We start from the raw sequence: 25,192 nt of genomic DNA on the forward strand, positions 1-25,192 counted from the left end.
TATCACAGCCTCAGCCCACCATTCCAAGTATGCGAATCTCTGATGCCTTCTCTGCAAGGCCAAGAGACCCCTGGGTCATGCAACCCCTCAATACATGAATCATGCAAAAATCATTTTGCATCTATCTAGCAAAAAAATATTTTCATTTATGGTCAGACTGCATCTGGGCTTATCATGGCTATGCAAGAATGTAAGGGGAAGTAAGAAACTATGCCCTGTTGTGGGGTCTCCCGCCATATTGGTTCAACTATCCAATCAGCACTTTTCCCTTCATCACTGACTCAGCATGCTTGGACATTTTACTGCCCAAACCTTTCATTATAAGGTATTTTCTGGCATGTGGGTAGGGAGTGGGCAAACAGTGATCTGAACCTTGGCATTACCCTCCGATGGGTTGGCCAGCAGAGTCGTCAGGACACAGGGGTAAGGTGTAATCTGTGCCCTGAAATAGCTTGAAGATTACTTCCATTCCAGAGCAAGGAGGAGCAGGGAAAGAATTATGGCTCTGTGTGTCACAGTTCTTTTCTAGGCCTCTATATTACTCTTATATAATTCATTGAGCAAAAGCATACTGTAGCCCTAAATGATTTTTAAAACCCACAAATAAATGAAATCAAAGTTGCTGTTTTGTTCTGACTCTTTAAATACAATGCTGTCCTGAAACAGTGGGAGAAATTAAATTAAATTACATATAATCGTGTGTCAGAAGGATTGGTCATGTGACTTGGGTGTTATGTTAACTCTGTTTTGTTATTGTTGGATGTTTTTAAAATTTCATTATTGTGATGTATTTACAAGAAATAGGACATTCGGGATACATGGTGGAAAGGACTTATGTAGTAAAGTTGTCTGGCAATTTACCTTCTTCCAATTGCCAAACAAGTGTTAAGTAGTTCAGGTTATTATTATCTGACATGAATCTCAGAGAAGAATGGTCATTACAGTTTTTGGTAGTATTGGGTCAAAATGTGACATTCTTATGGCTGAGGTGTTTTGTTTTGTTGAATGTTGTATGTCACATGGTAGCTGGGCCTCTGAGGGGTTCAGGCACCCAGCCTATCTGTGACCGGCTCCGCTAAGGAAAATCCACCTGGGAATAGTTCATTGCCTAGATCGGCTGGGCTGCAGTTAAGGAACATGTGGGTCTAATAAAAGCTTAGGAAGGCTCAGTCAGGAGCCTGGAGAAGACAGGAAGCTCCTGAGAAGACAGACTCCTGAGGGGAACTGGTTAGGGAACTCATCAGGAAATGTAATGTAGGAAACATACTTCTGGTGCACAGAGGTTATGAAAAGAATGCTAAAACCCATAGGGAAACCTGGTCTCAATGAAAGGACCTTACCAGACAGCACAGACAGTCCAGATAGCAGAAGAGCTACATGCTGCTCTGGAGAATAGTTGCAGTGATTTGAAGGGCCTGGACTCCAGAAAGGGAACATTTCTCTAGGTAACGGCTAAAGGCCTGACTCAAGTGGTCACAGGTCGACAGTGCCTTATTTATAAGTAGCCACAGCAGCGGAGACGGATGGACCTGGATGGGGCAGACAGACTAAGATTAACTCAGTCCTTCAGCTAGGCTGCTCAGATGAAGGCTCGCTTGTATACCATATCAGACTTTTTTTTGGTTAAGTAAATTAGACCCATGAAGGGGCATTGCTAGCTACAAAAAAGGCTCAGTGAACTAATTGAAAGCCCATGCGGGGAAACTGAGCCAGGGATACAACTGTGGTTCTGCACTGGGCCCCCAGGGGCATGCAGGATGACATGCCAGCCTTGATGCAAGGAAGGCACTTCAAGAGAGAGTGCCCAGCATAACAGCAACAGTGTTTTGATTCGATAATTTTTCTGTTCATTTTTAATTATGAGATGGAATTGATATTCATAGTTAATAAATTTCAATTATCCTTTGAAATTTGAAATGCAGAAAAAGAAGTCTTAAAGCTTTAGTGAGTGGGTTTTTAAAATTCATATATTTATAGTTTATATTATATAGCTATATAAAATTAGGACACAATCTTTTTTGACAATACACATGCTACATTTTTTAATATATAATATCTTATGAGTTAAGGTGGCTGAGTGGTTAAGGGGTTTTATTATAGCCCATGGGCTAAAGTCTCAGTCTTCTACTGAAAGACTGCCTCCAGTTCACCCAGATGCAAAATGGGTACCTGATCATACAGAACGAGGGTATGTCTACACTATAGGATTATTCCGATTTTACAGAAACCATTTTTTTAAAACAGATTGTATAAAGTCGAGTGCACGCTGCCACACTAAGCATATTAATTCGGTAGTATGCGTCCATGTACCGAGGTTAGCGTCAATTTCCAGAGCGTTGCACTGTGAGTAGCTATCCCATAGTTCCCGCAGTCTCCCCCACCCATTGGAATTCTGGGTTGAGATCCCAGTGCCTGATGGGGCAAAAAAATTGTTGCTGGTGGTTCTGGGTACAGCCTCACCCCTCCCTCCATGAAAGAAGCAGCAGACAACCATTTCGTGCCTTTTTTCCTGGGTGAACTGTGCAGACTCCATACCATGGCAAGCATTGAGCCTGCTCAACTCAAGACAGCAATCATGGACGTTGTAAACACCTGGCGCATTTTCGTGCAGTCTATGCTGAACCAGGACCTGCAAAACCAGGTGAGGAGGAGGCGGCTACGGCAGAGCGGTGACGAGAGTGATGAGGGCATGGACACAAAATTCTCTCAAACCGCAGGCCCCAGCACGTTGGAGATCATGCTGGTAATGGGGCAGGTTCTAGCCATTGAATGCCGATTTTGGGTCTGGGAAACAAGCACAGACTGGTGGGACCGCATAGTGTTGCAGGTTTGGGACGATTCCCAGTGCCTGCGAAACTTTCGCATGCATAAGGGCACTTTCATGGAACTTTGTGACTTGCTTTCCTCTGCCCTGACGCCCCAGAATACCAAGATGAGAGCACCCCTCACAGCTGAGAAGTGAGTAGTGATAGCCCTCTGGAAGCTTGCAACGCCAGACAGCTACTGGTCAGTCGAGAATCAATTTGGAGTGGGCAAATGTACTGTGGGGGCTGCTGTGATGCAAATAGCCAAAGCAATCACTAAGCTGCTGCTACGAAAGGTTGTGACTCTGGGAAATGTGCAGGTCATAGTGGATGGCTTTGCTGCAATGGGATTCCCTAACTGTGGTGGGGTGATAGATGGAACCCATATCCCTATCTTGGCACCAGAGCACCAGGGCACCCAGTATATAAACCGCAAGGGGTACTTTTCAATGGTGCTGCAAGCACTGGTGGATCACAAGGGACATTTCACCAACATCAACGTGGGATGGTCGGGAAGGGTTCATGACGCTCGTGTCTTCAGGAACACTACTCTGTTTAAATGGCTGCAGCAAGGGAATTACTTCCCAGACCAGAAAATAACAGTTGGGAATGTTGAAATGCCTGTAGTTATCCTGGGGGACCCAGCCTACCCCTTGATGCCATGGCTTATGGAGCCATACACAGGTAGCCTGGACAGTAGTCAGGAGCTGTTCAACTACAGGCTGAGCAAGTGCAGAATGGTGGTAGAATGTGCATTTGGCTGTTTAAAGGGACGCTGGCGCACGTTACTGACTCACTCAGACCTCAGCCAAACCAATATCCCCATTGTTATTGCTGCTTGCTGTGTACTCCACAATCTCTGTGAGAGTAAGGAGGAGGGGTGGGGCAGGGTGGGAGGCTGAGGCAAATCACCTGGCCGCTGATTACACGCAGCCAGACACCAGGGCGATTAGAAGAGCACACCAGGAAGTGGTGCGCATCAGAGAAGCTTTGAAAACCAGTTTCATCACTGGCCAGGGCACGGTGTGACTGTTGTATTTGTTTCTCTTTGATGAAAACCCGCCCCCTTGATTGACTCATTCCCTGTAAGCAACCCACCCTCCCCCTTCGATCACAGCTTGCTTTCTAAAGAAATAAAGTCACTATCATTTAAAAAACATGTATTCTTTATTAATTAATTATAAAAAGAGAGAGAGAACTGACAAGGTAGACTGGGTGGGGTTTGGGAGGAGGATAGGAGGAAAGGAAAAGGCCTCTAAAATTTTTTCAAAATAATGACAGCCTTTTAGTTGGGTCCACTGGGGTGGAGTGGGCAGGTGCACGGAGCCTCACCCCACGCGTTCTTACATGTCTGTTGGGTGAGGAGGCTAAGGAACATGGTGAGTGGGGAGGGTGGTTATACAGGGGCTGCAGTGGGACTCTGATCCTGCTGCCATTCCTGAAGATCCACCAGACACCGAAGCATGTCAGTTTGATCACGCAGCAGCCCCAGCGTTGCATCATGCCTCCTCTGATCTTCCTGCCGCCACCTCTCATCTCGAGTGTTTCTCCTGTCCTCCCGTTCGTCCCTCCTGTCCTCACGGTCACTGGCATCTTTCCTGTACTTTGATACCATGTCCTTCCACTCATTCAGGTGAGCTCTTTCATTGCGGGTCACTGCCATGATTTCCAAGAACGTTTCGTCTCGCGTCTTTTTTTTCCGCCGTCTTATCTGAGATAGCCTTCGGGATGGAGTAGGGAGTCTTGAAAAATTTGCAGCTGCAGGAGGGAGGGAAAAAAGGGAGAGAAGTATTTAAAAAGATACATTTTACAGAACAATGGTTACACTCTTTCACGGTGAACAACACTATTCACATTACATTGCACATGTGATTTCAGTACAAGGTCGCATTTTGCATCTTTTTAATATTGAGTGCCTGTGGCTTTGGTGTTAGAGATCACAGATGCAGGTCCGGGCAACAGAATTCGGTTTGCATGCGGCCATGATAAGCCATTGTCTTTTGGTTTCTGCAGCCTTCATATATCCAGTGCCATCCTTTCCCAAATAGCAAGCAAAGCCGGTTGAGTGCTGCATCTTTCCTGTTAATATGCAGCAGCAGAAACCAAACTCCCCTCCCCATCCTATTCTGTGGGATGATTGCTTTATCCCTCCCCCACAGTGTGGCTGGTATAATGGAATATCCCTGCTAGCCATCCCACCCCCTGCGTGGCTGGTATCAGGGAAGATCCCTGGTAGCCAAACGCAAAAACGCTCAGCGCCAATCACACCCCCCCACCCCCGGCCGCCTGCTTGGCTGACCGCAGGGAAGGATTTTTTTTCAGTCGCAGGCAAACAGCCCAGTAGGAATGGCCACCTCTGTCCCCTTAATTAAATTCCCATACTTCAACCTAGTTACCATGAACGATATCACTCTCCTGAGGATAACACAGCGAGATAAAGAACAGATGTTGCTTAAATGCCAGCAAACACCGGGACCATACGCTGCTAGGCTTTGTCATTCAATGATACCAGATTACTTGCTACATGCATGGTGTGGTCAAGTGTCCTACCACGGAGGACAAAATAAGGCTGCGCTGCCCAGAAACCTTCTGCAAAGGCTTTTGGAGTACCTCCAGGTGAGCTTCATGGAGATGTCCCTGAAGGATTTCCACTCCATCGCCAGACATGTTAACAGACTTTTCCAGTAACTGTACTGGCCGCGAATGCATCCCAAGTCCTCAGGGCAAATTAATAATTAAAAAACAATTGCTTTTAAACCATGTTTTATATTTACAAAGGTGCACTCACCAGAGGCCCCTTCCCTGGCTTCGTTGTCTGGGATAGTGGTTTGGGACGGCTGGGAGGGTAATTCCGTCAGGCTGAGAAAAAGGTCCTGGCTGTTGGGGAGAATGGTGTGCTGTGTGCTTTCTGCAAGCTTGTCCTTCTCTTCCTCCTCCTCATCTTCCCCGTCAGCAGAATCCTCAGGCATGGCTGAGATTACCCCCACCTCGGAATCCACAGTCAGGAGTGGGGTAGTGGTGGTGGACCCCCCTAAAATTGCATGTAGCTCAGCGTAGAAGTGGCTGTGGCCTCTCTCCATCATGGCCTTGGAGATTTTTTCAAATGTTTTTTCATTTCGTCTTTTGGAACGGAGTTCTGTTAGCACTGAATCCTCTCCCCATATAGCGATCAGATCCAGTACCTCCTGTGTGGTCCATGCTGGAGCTCTTTTTCGATTCTCAGACTGCATGCTTACCTGTGCTGATGAGCTCTGCTTGGTCACCTGTGCTGATCAGTTCTCCACGCTGGGCAAACAGGAAATGAAATTCAAAAGTTCGCGGGGCTTTTCCTGTCTACCTGGCCAGTGCATATGAGATCAGATTGCTGTCCAGAGCAGTCACAATGGTGCTCTGTGGGATAGTGCCTGGAGGCCAATACCATCGAATTGCGGCCACACTAACCGTAATCCAACATGGCAATACTGATTTCAGCACTACTCCCCTCGTTGGGGAGGATTTCAGATATCAGTATTAAGAGCCCTTTATAGCGATATTAAGGGCTTCATTGTGTGGACGGGTGCAGGGTTAATTCAGTGTAACGCTGCTAAATTTGGTATAAACGGGTAGTATAGACCAGGTCTGAGTCAGCCTGATGAGTCATCTATGCCTTTGGGCTAGACTTAGGCATTTTATATGGTAAAGGAACTGAAGGAAAAAGCAAAAGTTCCTTGCAGAAACTCAAGTTAGTTCTGTGGAGTCTAAAAGAAAACATCACCGTGGGAGTGGGGAAATTGCCTTTAGCTACGAGGCTTAATATCTCCTTCTGTAACATGGACAAATACCTTCTCTTCCCTTATTTTTTCTGTCCTCCTCCACCCTTTCATAGCCAGCAATGAGAAATAATGTAACCATAGTTAGCCTTGAAAATGTCTCCACTTCTATGGACTCTCTTGTACTGAGTCTCGGAGAGTTTTATGCTGTCAGCCTTCCTGTTCTATGTGTATGTGAAAAGGGAGGTAGTGATGTGATCTAGGTTGTAATGCCCAAATGGGCTGGTGACATGCATCCTTATGTCTCTCTTTTTCTTTTTATCGCTTGTCTGACCCAGGTGGAGCAGTCTTCGCTTTCCAAATGACTAGCTAAGATCAGCTACCAGATGGGTGACACTGGCTTATGTTTAACCCACACAAGATGGAGGTAGGGTGTTAAAGGTATGGTAGAGTTGGTTCCTGCCTTAATTATTGAGGGGGCTTGTCAACCCTTTATACAAAGGTTTGCAGCTTGGGTGTGTCTTGTAAACCACTTTCTTTACAATTTCTTTCAGACCTTACTAAGGCTATAGATGCTTTGTGTTCCCTAGACTAGTACTGACCTAGCCCCAAAAGAAAATGAAACCACATGGCCTATCAGGTGTCTTCAGCTATCACTGATATCAGTTGGAGTTGTGGGGGCACTAAGGGCCTGATTCTGCTGCCACTGAAGTTTACTGGCAATGCTTCTTCAGTGGAGTAGGATTAGGCTCTCAAATGGTCCACAGTGCCTTAGTGCCTGATTTTAATAGCTCCAGCTGAAGTCATTGCAGCTCCTCCAAGGGCTCAGCACTTCAGAAAAACAGGCATTTTGGAACAGGTTTTAAAAAATTCAACTCCCGTTTAAACACCAAAATAACCATCCAGATTTTCAGAGATTGACAAAACTGCCTCTCCCTCCTGAGTGATTCTCAGACACGTTCTAGACAGTGCCAGCCTTACCTCATTTTATAGAATTGCTCTTACTCTTCTTGGCTCTGGAAACAAATAGTGATCAACAATATGTCACTATTTCTCAGAGTCCAGATCCTTGTTCCATTTGTCAGATTACTGTCTCTGGTGTTCTCTCATCCAAGAGAGCAGTTGACCATAAAAGTGATGAACTAGTCTTTGAATAAAAAAAAAATCACGAGATCTTTTTAGATCATAAACATTCTCTAATTTGCTTACGCTAGTTAGAAAAAAATTGTAGAGTGGGATTTTCATTTGTGTTCAGCATCAGCCAAACTGCTTCCACTGAAGTCAGCCATTGAAAATCCCACTGGCAATTGCTTTTTATCCCATTTTTATTAACTTCCCTTGACACACACAGACAACCAGTGGGTAGGAAGGAATATTGAAGACAAACATTACAATGTACCATTCAAGGTTAGCTTAGCGGCCAGATTCTGCTCTTAGAGCTTGTTTACACACAAAACACATGCTGGTTTGAGTGAAATTAATTAATGAACAGTTTAGATAAACCAGTGCAGACTCCTGTGGTGAACAGTTGTCAGTTTTAAACTATAGTAAAAGCTGTGTTATCTGGCACTTTATTAACTGGAAAGCTTTAGAAACTGGCATTTCTGATCTCCGGGAACCATGGCCAGTGGGAGCTATGAGGCTGGCACCTGTGGACAGAGGCAGCACACAGAGCCGCCTAGCTGTGCCTCCACCTAGGAGCAGCAGGAATATGTCGCTGCTTGCGGGGAGCTTTCCGAGGTGAGCGCCACCCAGATCCAGCACCCCACACTGCAACCCCCTACCCCAAGCACCCTCCTGCACCCAAACTTCCTCCCAGTGCCTGTGCCCCACACCCTCTCACATGCCCCAATCCCCAGCCCTGAGCCCCATCCCACACCCAAACACCCTCCCTCTTAGTTAACCAGAATTTTTTATTTACCAGCACCCCTCTTTCCCCCAACATTCCAGATAACAAATATTTTACTGTTGTTATTTTAGGGGTAAGATAAACTGGTGTAAGCAAGGTTTAAAATTGATTTGAGATTGTCCCATGCCCAAAGTTGCTCCAATTTAACTAAATCAGTTTAAACCCATGAAGCTGTGTCAGTAGACGATGCCTTAGTTAGACCAGTATGGGTCTGATCCTGTACCCATTGGGCAAATAGTGGGCGCTGGATCAGCCTCTGTGTTTCTGAGGTCTTCCACCTTTGCATCTGAGTGTTTACTCTTTTTAGTGGATGTTTGAATGATTAGGTTATAATGGGGGACATAAAGGAATGATTATAGATGTGCAAGAGTTTTGTGCTATGCTTGGCAGCTCACAAGTGACAAATGGAGCAGCTAGTCTCTTGATTTTCCTGCCCATCTGGTTTATACATTTAAAAAACCAAAGAGCTGTAATTTTTATTGCAGAAAAATAGGCAACTTATAATTGAGTTAAGTCTTGGCTAAGACTAAAGCCATCCTGCATTTCTTATGACCCTACTCTTCATGTCAGGCATTCCACAAACTGAGATTAGCTGAGCAGAAAAAATGTGTACTTTTGATACCTTTCACTTTGGAAGAATTGCAAGATGACTTACCACAAACCTTTTAACAAAGATGACTTCATTCTACATGAACTAGAATGTGGGTTTCTAAAACTCAAAAGCACTTTCATTTTCCTTACCAAACATGAAGTCTAGTTTGTCTACTGCACAAAATAAATGAATCAGAACACATTAATCATAATTACTAATGTGAAGGCTGTGACATAAATCTGAAAAAATAATAAACAATGGTTCCTCTGTAACAAGAATCATTTCACTCTAGGAAAGAATTGATCTGGTAATTCAAACCAGAAATTGCCCTGAATGTTGAACATATATTGGACCTTTTCATAGCCTGTTTTATCATTGCAACGTGTTGACATTATTTTGCACTTGTAACTTCATAGACTGGAGCCATTTGTTATATCAGCATCACGTCTCCACAAGCATTTATCATGCCGCTGTTGATTTTTTGTTTTGTTTGTTTCAGTTGGCTGAAGCAAAGTTAGAGCTAATGGAACAATATTGTGGTATGCAAAGGCTATCATTAGAGGGCAAAACTGGACTTCAAAGAGGAAGCACATATGGTTTTGACTTTTATTAAGATGGCAGGTGGACATGAAAAAGGTTGATTTTCAAATTTATTTTCATGATAGCAGGAACTTCTTAAAAGTCCAGGAGGAAGATTAATTTTCAATTTGGAATTCCTAATAACTGAAACAAGATCACGGTTTTACAACTTCCTGAGGTAAAGTTTGAGAGAGACTAGGTCATGTTGGTATAATAAACCAATGGCAGGCTAAAATGCAAGGGCTGGGAATGAAGGATCAGTGAGAGATGTTTTAGAAAAGCTATTTTAAAAGTGAAGCATATGTAAGGTGCAATCCATTCCCAAAGTCAGACTATTTCAGAGCTTATACTAAACAAACCAATTTACTTACACAAAATAATAGGAATAAACCTGAAGTTCACCATTCAAATCTTCGACTTAAATAATATTTAAAATATACCAGATTTTTTGAAAGAGACAGACTTATCTTTAACATAAAAATAGATAATTTGGTTTGTATGAGGGAATGACACTTCTTTTTCACTTCTGGATAATCTCCTGTCACTATAAATCTAGCAACAAGCTAGGGCTATGAAACCCTCCTGGCGAGAAAGCTGAAGTTCTTCTCACCTATAAATGGGGCTTACTGAACCTTGTGTGCCTAAATGATACTTAATCAAATGTGATTATGTGAAAGACTAAGTTGCCTGCAATTTACAGATAAAAGTTTAATATTTCTTTCCGGGGCATTGTGTGTGTAGTTCTGTGAGGTTTGTTATTTTAAGAAACATTCCAAAAATCATAAATATACATAAACTAGTATATTCATTAACTTTGATAAGTTTCTTCTCTGGTTGGTTCAAATAGGAATAGGTAGATTAAATATATAATACATGGAAACATTCCTTAGAAATGTTGGAATCCAGGTACAAGGTTAAAACATGGTGTGGTCCAGTAGACAGGGCATTGAACTAGGTGACAGAAGATTTGGCTTCTTCTCCTCTGCCACTGACTTCCTGTGTGACCTTGGGCAAGTCACTTCAAAATGGTTCTGCTTTGCCTCCCACCCTTTGTCTACATAGACTGTGTACTCTTTAGGTCAAGGACTGTCTCTGACTATGTATTTGTATAGTACTTAGCATAATAAGGCCCCGATCTCCACTGAGACCTCTAGGTGCTACTGCTGTACATAATAAAGGACCAGATTGATTTGTGGTGTAATTCCATTGACTTCAGTGGTGTAACACCAAGGATAAGTTTGTTCCAAAGAGTCTAGAGTAAGGGTACAGAGAATACTTCCACAAGGAAAACAAGACAACAAAAACTTCATGGCTCAAAAAGATAAACACGTCCTTTATTTTTGGTGTGTTACTCCGTTTCTTTGAGATCATCAAGAAATGGGTGAAAGCATAGCTTTTCCTTCAAAACAAAAGAGGATTAGGCAGCCTTTCATTCTTTTCAACATTTTCATAAACATTTTTTCCAGAAACTATATTCAGATAGGCATAATGATATGCAGGTGTTCTAATAAAAAATAGGATTGATTACTTTTTCTTAAAAATCAAAACTTTTTATACTTCCAGGAACAATGTTACATCCATTTTACTTTTAGGTAATACCACTTTCTAGGACCTCAGATTCTCAGCTGCCCATTGTTCTGTCCACATCAGATGGTCTTTTATAATGTCTTGTGAAGGTCTTCTTGCCTGATCTGTGGGCTTCAGATAACAGTGTGGAAATCTGTATACTTTACAGACTACTGCAGCTGCCCCTCAAACTGCGTGAGCCCCAAACTTAGATTAATCTAAGTCTGGAGTTTTTGTGTGATTTGATCTTAGCCCTGATTGTAACAGCTCTCTGCAAACAGAGTGAGCTTGATTTTTCTTGTAAAGCAGGAGTAACTCCAATGAAATCACTGGAATTGCAATGGTATACAGTCAATCCAAGTTAAAGGAGAACTGGGCCAAGTCTCTATACTAGTCTTTCTTTCCATGGACCCTTGAATATTTTCTCTAAGCAGGGGACCACAAGCTTCTAAGTCCTGCTTATTTGTGACCAGATAATGCAAAGTTTGTTTCTCCCAGATGGAAGAAATTGATATCTGGGGTTTTACTTCCTCCAAGGCTCATTAGGCCTTAGAACCATTTCTGACTTGACAGGACAGGTCAGGCATAAGAGACATACCAGATTTGCAGCTAAATTTGCGATCCTTTAGGAATTGCCAACACAGTCTGTGGGCCATATTCTGGTCTCAGGGTATGTCTGTTCTGCAAATGCAACTGAAATTCCCAGCTTGGGTAGATGTACATGCACTAGCTCTGCTCGAGCTAGCATCTAAGAAACACCACTGAGGCTGTGGCGGTGTGGGTGTCGACTATGGCTAGCCACCTGAGTACTAAAAAATCGGGACATCTGGTCACCCTAGATGGGAATTACACCTCCCAGTTAGTGTTGACCTATCCTCAGTCATACCAATATGAACCTAGAATACTATTTAAATCAGGAACTCCTTTTAAGGTAGTATATTTACTCCCCATTTATTATGGGGTAAGTGACATCAGAATTGTGAAACATTAATATCCCCCCAAAATCTAAGTTTGGGACTTTATGGATTTGGCCAGAAGGCTCTCTAACCGGTATGTTGAATTCCCTATTTCTAGTTACCAGGCGTGTTGGCGTTGAAAAGAAGCCAATGCATGCTTTCATAGAGGCTCTAAATGATAGCAATCAGTCTAACTTTCAAAGGGAAATGTTTTGTCCACAATACAAAGTTCCTATAAACCCTGTTTTGCATTTTGCTTCCTTCCAAACTGAAAGCAAGAATTTGATGACATGCTCCTAAAATCTTGCATTTTGCCAAGGTTCCCTGAAGGCAGCAGATATGATCACCAGAGAATCCTCAACTGCAGAGCTTTCCCTCTCCTCTCTGACATCTGAATCACTTTGCCCCGCTTCTCTAAGACTGTGAGAAAATGTTTGCTCCTATGGGATAGTAACCATAGTCTGACCAGCAGCCTGCACTTCAAAAGCAACCAGCAAAAGTGCTGAAGCATTTAGAAGGGAGGAAAATACAGTGAAGCATTAGGCCTGTCTAAGGGATGGAGAATGCATCCCTCTCTCCTGCAGCTTTGATTTAGGAACATTGCTGAACAGATCCATGACTTGAGTTCTCCACAGCATACTCAGTTTGAGGTATACTTCTAGGTCTGAGGACACTTTCTCCATTTGTGAGGTGTCAGCTAGCACATCCTCTATCCTTTGAGAGGCAGTTACCAGTTAAAAGAGTTTCTTGTTCTAGCAAATCATCCAGCTTTTGATAGTTGGGTTTCTTTTCCATTCTGACCTAGTTCCTCTTAGTTTGTTGAGGTAAAATTTCCTTGTGTTGAGATGGTTTAAAAATATCTCCTCCCAATCTGGATAGAGTCAGTTAGAAAATGTGAAGGAGAAGGCAGAATTTTACAGAAAATTTCAACAAAAATGAAGTTTTTGTGGAAAAAATTTAGTAAACAAACCAAAAAGGTTTTGGATTTTCAAAGAAAAGTCGATATGTTCCATGGAAAAAATGTTTAGTTAAAATAGTTTTGATAGAAAGCTTTTCAATTTGTTCTGTAAATGGATCTGGGTGGTATTAGGCATAGTTCCCATTTCACTGCACTAGTTGTAGTCGCAAATGTTCACTACTAATTTTGCGTCAGAGTTAAATGCTCAGAACTGTCTTCCCTGGTAAGGGAAACTAATCATTTTCTGCATTAGTCCCCTTCCTTCTTGATATGACTGAGAAGCATAAAAATCAAGGTTCCATAAGCTAAAATGAAAAGCACAGTTCTACAGTATTTATTATCAGTAAGTGCAATTGGAGAAACTCCCACCAAGGTGAATATCATTATAGAGCTTCAGGGAGGTAACATTAAATGAAACCTTCTTTTACGTCTTATCTGATCACTTTTTAAAATAATTCATAAAATTGAAATGTAAATACATTTCTTTGTTTGAGATTCTAATTCCAACACCTGTTAAATTGATGCATACTTTTTTAGCCTTTTAAAAGCAAAATAAAATTATTGCTTATAAATTACTAAAATCCTCCTATGAATGAAAACATATCTACTGAGACTCTTTCAGAAATAATGCTAGGATTAAATAAAATATAGTATATGGAATGCATTAAAAGTCAAGAATAAGGTATTAACAGTATGTTCCCTTAACCTCAATGTTATCATAACTGGAACACTTGCTACCCTTCAAAATCCTGGCCACTCCAAGCCTTGGTTGTTCACTTTGGTAAAGTAGTGTGGTGTTACTGAAGATTGGAAAAAGAGCTTCAGGTCAGGGGTCGACACAGTAAGGGAGTTTGCTCTTTAAGAGGCTATCTGTGGATCTGCAAAGCCAAAGTGTAATTGGGTTTTGTGATGTGATTTTAGCACGTAATTGTATATGATCATAGGTAGTTTCAATGACAAGCTTGGAAGATTTTTCTAGCCTGTTTGTGATAGCAGTTTTGGGTTGTCTGTGCAGTCCGTGATGGACATTTCAGTTACTTCAAAAATAGTCATCAGAAGCGATACAGCTGGTACCTGATTCACTTTATAATTTTAGCAAACCGATTCTAATGTAGCTTGTTGTTCTTCTGTATGTGGGGTCACTGCTATAAATTAATACACTCCATTTTCAGTTATACAGTTTCAACAAACATGTTCTAATCTCCCATTTGCTTCTGAGTGGCAGTGCTTGTATTGCATCAGAGAAGACTTCGCATCTTCATTAAGATTGTAAAGGTAACATCACTGTAATTGATCTGTCTGGATATTCTTTTTTGTAAATCTTTGAGTTTATCAAGTTTCTGTTTCTTGATTATTCAGACCAATGCAAAACAAACATTTCCTATTGTTTTAGTTGTTTAGGGTTTCCTTGATTAAGCTATCACTGCTGTCAGTTATGTTCTTATAAGCCTGGTTGGATCTATTTCATGTTAAGAAAAAGCTTAGATAATTCCAGGAAAGCTTAATGTTTATCCAATGTGAAAATAATTACTCAAAAGTGTTATTCTTAATCCAGATAATTAGAGTGAGGAAGGAAAGATCAGTGTCATTGTGAATTATGCCCTGGCAATTGACTCTTGGTCCTTGTAAGTTTCAGGTGAAGATGTGAATGGATAAAGGTTAGATTAAATATAATCCAAAGTAGCTACAAGCTTAATCTGTTATGATACAAGGATGATCACTTAAAAAGAGCTGGATTGTGGGATTGTTTCTGGTTGGATAAGATACCGCTCAACTGGGACTAGTCTTAAAACATGCTTAGCACTGTGTCACTGCAGCTATAAGCACTTGTGCACGGCTGCAGACTGCCACAGCTCAGAGACAGGCTACTGGGCTCATGCTACATAGTGTAATATTATATTGTATTGCACTATCTGTATGTTAGATTAATATGCTTTAACATATGGAAAATGGACAGTGACTGTTATATGGTATGGCTTGCATTGTGGCAACTGTAGCATATTTAACAGCACGGAAGAGTTACAAAGACATAACATATTATTTTATATTATTGGATTTTTTTAAAAAAATGAGTATATTTACATTTCCCTTTTGTTTATGCTACTGTTTTTATGTAGTTACCTTTCAATAATTGTATAACTTTTATAGTAAATATTTGCAATTGTAGTTGTCACTGAAGTTATGCCACTTTCATAAAACACTCATAAATAACCAAGAGCAAGCAAGTCTGAATATTAGTCAAAACCATTAGTCAGAATGCAGAACAGCTGATCTTTGGTACCTGATATTGCAGTCTTTTCCTATTCATAGAAATGGAAATAGTGATATCTCAAATAGCATTGTGTGGTAAATCTTCGTAAACATAGATTTTTAATGGCAATGGCTATAGATCAGAAATTTAAAACAAAACAAAACAGTTGGAGGGGGAGGAGGGGAGGGAGAATTCCAGGTCTGTTCTTGAAAAACAGGAAATGATTGGTCGCAGCTACTGATAATTTCATTGATTAATTTCATCAATTTTATAGGCATTCTTTTAGACTAAATTTAAAATAAAATAATGTTTTTTCTCTAGTATATTTTATTTGTCTTTACTGATTCTGTTCTGGAATATTTCTTGTATCCTTACAAGAAATCCTGAACACATGGCTAGGGCCATGAAATAGTTAAAGTAATTAATGCAATGCAAAAACTAATAATAGGAAAGTACTTTAATACACACTTGAGCTAGAAACTTCTCTGTGAATAATTAAAATTCTTTAAAGTTCATTTCAGTATTTTTAATAAAGTATATTTCAATAAGACTAATTCCAGATTTTAAACCTTTTTATGCTTAAATCGGTACTTTTTTAAAGCCATGATTAGAACCACATTATCCTAAGTCCAAAGGAGTTTTAGGTAGTGTTGACACTTGTTGTCATGTGTTATATAAATTCTTGTAAGAAGCATGAAATTAACAAATATGTTCCTATTGGAACTTGTAATCTTTGAGGGCTTTCATACAGATTTTTTGCGATTATTTATAATACTCTCCAGGACATATTGTTGCGTATATACTGTATTTCACTTCAGACTGTCTGCCTTTTTAAAGAAAATATTCTTGGTCATGTATAAGGGTAAGAAGACTATCTAGACTTGTAGTAGTAAAGATTGAAAAAAACAAGAGTTGGGAAGGGTTTCAGGGCATAACACAACCTTTAATTCATGTGAGTTATGAAGAAACTTTCCTTTTTGATGGGTTATTTTATAACTACTCTTGCATAGTTTCTTTGTACCTTCTTCCAGAATTGCTTATATTGGATGCTCAACTAGATGGATCACTGGCCTGATCTGATATGGCAATTCCTGTGTTCCTAGGTTACAAGGAAAATGGAAGTGAGAGAAAAATTTCCCTCAGAAAGAACAGACTTTACAGTAGAAGTAGAGTAAGGGTATGTCTACACTACGAGATTATTCCGATTTTACAGAAACCGGTTTTTTAAAACAGATTGTATAAAGTCCAGTGCACGCAGCCACACTAAGCATATTAATTCGGCGGTGTGTACTGAGACTAGCGTCGATTTCTGGAGAGTTGCACTGTGGGTAGTTATCCTGTAGCTATCCCATAGTTCCTGCAGTCTCCCCTGCCCATTGGAATTCTGGGTTGAGATCCCAATGCATGATGGTACAAAAACAGTGTCGTGGGTGATTCTGGGTAAATGTCATCACTCAATCCTTCCTCCATGAAAGCAATGGCAGACAATCATTTTGCTCCCTTTTCCCCCTGGATTGCCCTGGCAGACGCCATAGCATGGCAACCATGGAGCCTGTTTTGCCTTTTGTCACTGTCACCGTATGTCTACTGGATGCTGCTGACAGAGGTGGTACTGCAGTGCTACACAGCAGCATTCATTTGCCTTTGCAAGGTAGCAGAGACAGTTACCATCCCTATTGCACCGTCTGCCATTGTAAATTGGTGATGAGATGATGGTTATCAGTCATTTTGCACCATTTGCATTTGGAAATTGGTGATGATGGTTATCAATCCTTTTGTACTGTCTGCTGCTGTCATGGGTGCTCCTGGCTGGCCTCGCTGAGGTCGGCCGGGGGTGCATGGACAAAAATGGGAATGACTCCCCGGGTCATTCCCTTCTTTGTGTTTTGTCTAAAAATAGAGTCAGTCCTGCCTAGAATATGAGGAAAGTGTACTAGAGAACCAGAGAGAACAGCTGCTCCGGGTCAGAGCCCCAGAGATCCTGCAGAAATGATGAGCTGCGTGCCATTGTAGGGGTTGCCTCTGCAACAACCCCACCCATTGCTTCCCTCCTCCCCCAACCCTCCTGGGCTACCATGGCAGTGTTCCCCCATTTGTGTGATGAAGTAATAAAGAATGCAGGAATAAGAAACACTGACTTTTTAGCGAGATAAAATGAGGGGGAAGCAGCCTCCAGCTGCTATGATAGTCCAGGCAGGACATTAAAGGGTCGGAGAGTGAGGAGAGCAGCCTCCCGCTGCTATGATAGTCCAGGGAGTGCAGAATCTTTTCTTTAGACATGAAAGGGGGGCAGGAGAGCTGATGGAGCTCAGCCTCCAGCTGCTATGATGAGGACGGTTACCAAGCCTTTTGTACCATCTGCCAGGAATGACCAGGAGTCATTCCCATTTTTACCCAGGCGCCCCTGGCTGACCTCACTGAAGCCAACCAGGAGCACTCACGGGATGATGAGGATGGTTTTCCGCCATTTTGTACCTTCTGCCATCAGGAAAGGAAGGGGAGGGGATGCTGCTGTTCAGCGCCGCAGCACCGCGTCTACCAGCAGCATGCAGTAGACATACGGTGACGTTGAAAAAAGGCGAGAAACGATTTTTCCCCTTTTCTTTCATGGGGGGGAAGGGGAGGTAAATTAACGAGATATACCCTGGACCACCCCAGACAATGTTTTTGACCCTTCAGGCTTTGGGAGCTCAGCCAAGAATGCAAATGCTTTTTGGAGACTGCAGGGATTGTGGGATAGCTGGAGTCCTCAGTCCCCTGTCCCTCCCTCTATGAGAGTCCATTTGATTCTTTGGCTTTCCGTTAGGCTTGTCACGCAGCACTGTGCTGAGTCCCTGCTGTGGCCTCTTTCTGTCATAGCCTGGAGATTTTTTCAAATGCTGTGTCATTTTGTCTTCTGTAACAGAGCTCTGATAGAATAGATTTGTCTCCCCATACAGTGATCAGATCCAGTATCTCCCGTACGGTCCATGCTGGAGCTCTTTTTGGATTTGGGACTGCTTCGCCACCTGTGCTGATCAGAGCTTCACGCTGGGCAAACAGGAAATGAAATTCAAAAGTTTGCGGGACTTTTCCTGTCAACCTGGCCAGTGCATCTGAGTTCAGATTGCTTTCCAGAGCAGTCACAATGGTGCACTGTGGGATACCACCCGGAGGCCAATACCATCGAATTGCGGCCACACTAACCCTAATCCGACATGGCAATACCGATTTCAGGGCTACTTCCCTCGTCAGGGAGGAGTACAGAAATCGGTTTAAAGAGCCCTTTATATCAATATAAAGGGCTTCGTTGTGCGGACGGGTGCAGGGTTAAATCGGTTTAACGCTACTAAATTCGGTTTAAACGCATAGTGTAGACCAGGCCTAAGAGAATTATTCATTAAAAGAATTTGTCTACAAAACGTTTTTTTGATGGAAAATGTGGATTCATCGAAACCAACACTTAACAGGAAATGGCTTAGATGAATTTCCATTTTCAAAAAAAGAGAGTGGAAAAATGTTTCAACATTTTTAAATACCCCATTTTGGCATTTTCAAAATAAATGAAAATTTCAATTTTTTTGTTTTTGTTGTGAAATTTAAGTTGATGCATAGTACAAAAAAGTCAAAAATCAAAACACTTCAAGTAACCAGCTTAAAAATAACATTAGATTTTTCATTTGTTAAAATATGAGATTTCAGATTTTCATCCCCATTGACAGTGATGAACTGGACGCAGTGGCATGCACCTGTAATCCCAGCTACTTGGGAGGCTGAGGCTGGAGGATCGCTCAGGGGTTCTGGGCTGTGCTGTGCTATGCCGATCGGGTGTCTGGTCCCACTGACAGCCTGGCTAGCAGATGGCTGAAGGACTGGCTAGAACAACACTAATGACGTTTTGTGATTGGTGCTCTCTCTGTGTGGGTTGATGGACCGATCGATCAAGGTGATCACGGTGATTTATGGTGATGACTATAAAATATGAAAAGTAACTAGTTATATATGAAGAGAATAAACAATACAAAGTGCATAGGAACCTTACATCCTGTAACAAAGAACTAAGAAGAAATGTGAAGAACAAAAGGCCCAAGAGATTAAAAAAAATAAATAATCCTTAAGTACAGCAGAGATAGGAGGTCTAGGGAGATTTCAGAAAAGCTAAAGTTTTTCTTTGCATTGTTCCTATATCTCTCTACCAGTCTCTCTTTCAAGGTTCTTATACTGCCACAGATGGTGCTGAGGGAAATATAGACCACAGAGCTGCCCTTTATATCATAGCTAGTGAAGATGAGAGTTTATTAGAGATAGAAATATTAAAAAAGAGGTGATGGAACAACAAACATTAAATTACAATGAATCACATGTACCGGAAAACATTAATTAAGGCATAATGAAGAAGCTAAAGCGTATTGAGGTTCTAACAAATATATATCATTTATAATTAAAAACAGCTTCTCTGCTGGATGGCAGCCAGCACTGTATCTGCCTTTTTGAAAGGGGTTGGTCCAGGAATCTTAGGGAATGGGAAGATTCTGTTTTGTTCCCTGATGAACTGGGTTGAGGGTAGCTCTAGGTTGACCAGAGCTATTTTATATTCAGTCTCTCTAGGACCTGGAATCCACACATTAAAAGAAACAGGCTATGCTGATTTTTTTTAATTTTTTGAGATAAGCAGGATGGCAAGCTGAAATTGTGATCTGCAGATTCCACAGGTCACATGGTGCAGAAGAGGGGAATCAACAATGGGGTGATCCTGGTGATGACTTGTCTTACCCTAACTGGCTTGCTGAACATGCATTCACCAGCTGTGCTCATGTTTCACATGAATTTTAACTGTAAAAATACTATGTGCATTTGATATGTGAAATCCTATTGCTTGTGAACAAAAGAATAATTTAATCTATGGACAGCTAGAAAAGAAGCAGGTACCTAAGGATGACCATGAAAACTGGACACATTAGTCACAGCTTAAGCTATATCGTAGCTCAGACATGTACTTTCTGTTTTAGGTAGAAGAACTTTTAGGGGAGTTTAAGGATATTTAGTGTTCAAAGCCCTTTTATCAGACAATTTTGTGGAAGACAATATTTTAAACAAGATAATAATCCAGAAGGGTTCTTGAACAAGTACTTAAAATTAAATTTATGTAATTACCATTCATATTTGTCAAAATAATAGATGAAAGACAAAAATACCTTTATTCTCCTCCTGTAGATAATTATTGATTTTGGGTTTTTTTTGTGGCAGTGTTGATGGGTGGATATGGCTGGATGGCATTACATTATATGTAGGTGCACTCAATCATTTTCTGAAGTCAAGTTTCATCTTTTAATGTGGGAGCCTTGGTCCAAATGGATGAAAACTAATGAAGGGAAATTTCAAAGTGGATCCACACTGCAAAATTCTAATCCAGATCCAGATTTTTAACACCCAAAAAAGTCCAGATTGTGTTCAGAGCTGGACTTTTGGTTTAAATTAGTAGAAATATGGGGGAAATTGCAAAATTCATTTCTTGTTCCGTTTCAGACTTTGCGTATCTACTTCTCGCTCTCCCTCTTTTGTGCAAAGGTTGGTGGTATTTGGATCTGAGAGTTTGAAATATACCTGAAATTCAGATGTTTATCTGCAGTTTATCTAAACTTAGTCCTTTGTTCTGGAAATCAGTCCAGAAAACAGACAATATTGCATGGTGTTTAGTGGTTGTTGCACTCAGTTGGGTAGGAATTACTTTCTTTCTCGTGGTATTTTTGTATATCTACTTCTGGTCTTTCTATGTGTATAAAATTGTAATTAAAAAAAAGTTAGCTAAACTTGTAGACTTCACAAAAGATTAAATTTTGGAGTCCAGTACACCAGCCCCTACTCATGCAACCTTAATTTTATACTGGATTCTGGTGAAACGAATAGGGCTATTCACATGATGCAAAATCAGATTATAAATTTGGTTTGAGTTTTGGGGGAAAATCTCAAGTTGATTTTTACTTTATAAGACTGATTTGTTCAGACATAATGAAACATATAGGAGTGTGATTCCAGGGAAAACAAGAAATTTTTTGTCTGATCTGGGATGCCGAATAGAACTGCTATATCCATCTAGGCATTTATACTGTGCTCATCATGAATGTCTGTGTCACCTGAATCTGTGTTACCATATAATATCTGGAGATATTTAAGAGTAGGTTAGATAAATGTCTATTAGGAATGGTCTAGACAGTATTTGGTCCTGCCATGAGGGCAGGGGACTGGACTCGATGACCTCTCAAGGTCCCTTCCAGTCCTAGAGTCTATGAGTCTATAATTCCACTGGTTGTGACTAAGGAACTGGCAATAATTTAAGCTTCTGTGTGTTATGATAGTTTTGTGAGTTCTGTAAAGGTTGTGGTTCAAGAAGTGTAGCACTTGCAAAACAGTGATCATAATACATAATAGTTTAAATCATTGCCAGTTCCTTAATCAAAGCCAGTAAACTGGTTGAGAATATCTTTCCATTTCTAAATGTGATTAAAAAAAAAATCTAGGGCTGTCTCACTGAAGAAGAAAATAATCAGCCATTTTCTTTAGGACCTACACAAAAGCAGTATGTTGTTCTTTCCTGTCTTCATATCAGTATTTAACCAATTATATTTAATCTCTACAATTTATATTAAGCTAATAATTTTCTAAAATATTGTATGTGAAATGCTTGAACTAATAAATTCAATGTTCTTCGCAATGCCTCTGTCAGGTCAGTGATTAATGTATCATTTTAGACTTGCAAAATCAAATAAGAAATTGGCTTTGGCAGTTGGGACACCTGCTTCCAAATATGCACCCTACTGAGTAGTATTTCTGGACCTATCCTACTCCCTTGTCATGCCCATAAGCCACAAAGGAAAAACTCTTTTCCAAATTCCACAGGTCTTACATATGTCAATAATAATCTGGGATTTAATACAGAGAAAGTCTAACGAAAATCTTTTTTCTCCCCTGATTTTTGCATGTTCTTCAGATGTAAGGTTTTCAAATAAATCCTGATACAAATATGTATGCTCATTCTGGTATTTCAAATATACCTACCCTGATGATCTCTAAATTCTGTTGACTTTAATAGGAGCTGACAACCTTTCCTGAGAGCAAAAGTTGTTGTATGAAAAATCTTATTTCCTGTTTAGTCTCAAATGAAAAATAACCCAAGATCTCATCACTTGGTATTTGGGCCTTTCTGCTTCCTCTCTGCATCAGAATGAGAAAGTGCAGAAGCACTCAACCATAAAATAAATGTTAAAACTTTAATCTAAACTTTTTTTTTAATTTAAGAGGTTCAGATTAGGTTTAGTTTTGACCATAGTTTCAAGTAGTTTTTTATTTTAAACAGTTTGCCAGCATATCTGTAATAGTAATTTGAGCCTGTAACACCCTTATGAGTAATTCTTTTTTTTTATTTTAGCATAAGTATGAGTTTTGGCTCATAGGCTGTAAATTTACATCAAAGCCTAGTACCTGATGACTTGTGAGGGACAGCCCAGCTTTTGACAAATTGTCTGACTTCAAATGAAGTTTACAGGAGAGAAGGTGTGACGGGTTCTGTCACCTGATGTGCTGAAATTACCTCTGAGCCTGTTTTCCCTGCCAGTTTGGGATTCCAGAACCATGTCTTGTTGAGCCAGACATGCTACTCCACTGCAACACAGACCCATGGTCTGAACCATGCCCCTCAAAGTTGCAGACTTTAACCAAAACTGCTCAGCAGGTTTCCTATCTCCAGCACCCAGACACTCAGTCCCAATGGGATCCAAACCCCAAATACATCCATTTTACTCTGTATAAAGCTTATACAAGGTAAACTCATAAATTGTCTGCCCACTGTAATGTTGATAGAGAGATATGCACAGCTATTTGCTCCCCCAGGTATTAATCACTTACTCTGGGTTAGTTAGTAAACAAAAGTGATTTTATTAAGTATAAAAAGTAGGATTTAAGTGGTTCCAAGTAATAACAGACAGAACAAAGTAAGTTACCAAGCAAAACAAAACAAAACACGCAAGTCTAAACCTAATCCATTTAAGAAACTGAATACAGGTAAATCTCACCCTCAGAGATGTTCCAATAAGCATCTTTCACAGACTAAACTCCTTCTTAGTCTGGGTCCAATCCTTTCCCCTGGTATAGTCCTTGTTCCAGCTCAGGTGGTAACTAGGGGATTTCTCGTGACTGGCAGCCACCTTTCTTCTGTTCCACCCTCTCTCTTGGTCCCCACTTCACCTTCTAAAAGGAAAAGCACCAGTCATAAGATGGATTCCAGTACCAGGTGACATGGTCACATGTCCTGTGAGAACCCAAGCCTCCATTCTTTCCAGCCTGACTCACATGAACACAGGTAGGCTTACAAGTAAACAGAGCTATTTACAACCAATTGTCCTGGTTAATGGGAGCCATCAAGATTCTAAACCACCATTAATGCCCCACACTTTGCATAGTTACAATAGGACTTCAGAGTAATACTTCATATTTCTTGCTTCGGATACAATTCATACAATGAATGATACATTCATACAAATAGGATGATATAAATATAATCAGTAGATTATAAACTTTGTAATGATACCTTATGCTTTTGCATAAAGCATATTCCAGTTACATTATATTCACACTCATAAGCATATTTCCATAAACATAGGGAGTGTAATGCCACAGAGGGTACAACTGATAAGCCCCCTAACTGCCTAACTTCAGGTTCCTGAAAACTGCCTATATGCATATTCAGTGGTTGCTCTGGGATTATTAACATAGATTAAATGGGTTCTATTGTTGTTGACTAATGTTTTTTGCTTTTAGGGAAGAGAAAATGATCAGAAAAAATAAGAGGAGATGTCAGCTGACAGAATAGCCGAAGCCTGCCTTTAGCCAGAGTAGATTATATAGGTGGCTTAACTTGGCAAAAATGGGATGAATGTGCTTATTTGACCAGTTCCTCTTTTTTTTTTCATGTCACACTATCTCATTCTCTCCCTCTTTCCTTTTTTCCCCCTTGCTTCCTTTGCTAATGTATAAACCACCTGCACATTAATTGCCATGACGGAATTACTCTGATAGGAGAATCCAGTGTTTGGTTAAGTTATGGAAGATGCAGAGGATTTATGCATTCCTCTCGCTTATGTACATTGGAAGTGATGACAGAATAGTCCCTAAACATGCTTGAGAAGCTGACACATCACACCCAATTATGTAGTATCCATGGTCTCTTGCTCATTTCTTCCCTAAAACATAAGCTTTCACTCTCACACTCTTTTGTTTTATTTAAAGAAATTCCTTATTTAAAAGAGAAGGAAAAATGGCAAGGCAAAAGGAGTTGGTGTATCTGCTTACAAGAAAAACTATTATAAAACAAGCCCTAAGGGAGTTCCAATATATCAGGTTATGTATAGTTCAAAGTAGCTTTTTAAAACAACATACAAGGCTTGCCCAAATAGACTAGAGTTAACAAAGGATTCAGATGCAGTCCCTTGCTCCAGGATTAACAGAAACTGGGACCACTGTCGGAGGAGCAAGCTTAGTGCTCAGAAGCAGAGATCACTGCTCAACCCTGACTCCATCTTTCCTCTGGGTGATACTCAGGAGTCAAAGGGAGCAGTAGCCAGACTTCCTCATCCAAGATGATGGAGAGAGAGTCCACAGGAGAAACTAGGAGATCTCAAAGAGCCACTCAAATACAAAGCAAATGAACATGAAGTAATATTAAAAATATTCCATCACAGTTGCACTACTCTTATGTATTCTGTCCGGGGGAAATCCTAGCCCTATTGAAATCAATGGGAGTTTTCTCAATGACTTCACTGAAACCTGGATTTTACCTTACAACTTTAAAATAAA

This window comes from Gopherus evgoodei, chromosome 5 (assembly GCF_007399415.2).
Source record: "Gopherus evgoodei ecotype Sinaloan lineage chromosome 5, rGopEvg1_v1.p, whole genome shotgun sequence".
In the NCBI taxonomy this organism is placed as follows: domain Eukaryota; kingdom Metazoa; phylum Chordata; order Testudines; family Testudinidae; genus Gopherus; species Gopherus evgoodei.